Raw genomic sequence first — 1,332 nt, forward strand, 5'->3', positions numbered from 1 at the left:
AAATAAACACGGTTTTCCGATTTTACTGCCAAATACAATATTTCTGTATATTCAATGCCATCCATCTTGAAAAAAAAAAATGGCCACTTTCTTGACTTTTCACGTGCGTATAGGATTTTATTAAATAAGCAATCCCCAAAGGAGTCTCTGTTGCAATTTTGGTGCTTGTTTCCGGAAATTGAAGATATAAATTTAGATTAAAAAATTGTTCTGTTGGATGATTCATATCGAAGTAAAACACAACTAAACGGGTAAACATTTTGAGTGATATTCTTTGAAACTAATTCTCTCTCTCTCTCTCTCTCTCTCTCTCTCTCTCTCTCTCTCTCTCTCTCTCTCTCTCTCTCTCTCTCTCTCTCTCTCTCCTTCTACGCTAAAAGTGAAAGGTGTTAAAAAGAAGGTTCTGTTTATTCCTCACAAAGGCAAAAGAAGCCTGGCGTTCCATTTTCGTCCGGACGCAATAAACCAGTTTAATTGAAATCTTTGTTGTCGAAGTTTTTATGGAATTACTGCGAAAGAGGTTTTTTTTTTTTTTGTGTGTGTGTTCTTTTTCAAACTGCCGGAAATGTTTTCATTGAACTTTGCTCTCTCAATATAGAGAGAAAGAAAGAATGAAAAGCGTCCACTATTTCAGTAAGATAGAAAGATTATTTATGGAGGAAAGAATAAGTTTCCAAGTTTTAACATTGTGACTAATATTTTGACCTTAGTCAGTCAATGTTGAGCTAATGGGGTATTATTCGAAATAAGAGAGAGAAAAAAAAAATCTATGGTAAACACTTATTAACAATATTCATTCAGGTAAATTATATCCTAAAGCATAAATACTATACGGCAAACAATAACGCCGTCACCCAGATGTTGTTATCCTAGGCTCTGGCTATCAAGCGCTTATGGGCTGCCAACGCAAGAGCCCGTGTTTTACACAAGGTAAGGCAATCTATACAGGCATACCAAGCTCTCTCTACCTTCGAATAACTCGAACCCAAGAAAAATATTAAAGAATTAACACCAACAACAAGTTCAAAGGTAATAAGCTGAAATTAGGATAAAAGACGTTTATAGAATCTTGCCTGAAATAATAAGTTAATTAATATTGATTATAGGCTGCGAGCTTATGTATTAAAACGTTCGGTGAATACGTATCTTTAAAACGGCAACTTTAAAGTCTAGTTCGGTGTGCCAATAGAACGAGACCTACGTCAAAGAATGCCTTGCGTTGCTTGTTCAAGTAAAAAGATCCCCCATAAGCGTGGTAGAATTCCTTAATAGTGGATAGCACCATCTTCACCGAAGAAAGCATTACTAAGATAAGCAAATCCAGTAGATCCA

The sequence above is a fragment of the Palaemon carinicauda genome, chromosome 6 (genome assembly GCF_036898095.1).
Source record: "Palaemon carinicauda isolate YSFRI2023 chromosome 6, ASM3689809v2, whole genome shotgun sequence".
Classification (NCBI taxonomy): domain Eukaryota; kingdom Metazoa; phylum Arthropoda; class Malacostraca; order Decapoda; family Palaemonidae; genus Palaemon; species Palaemon carinicauda.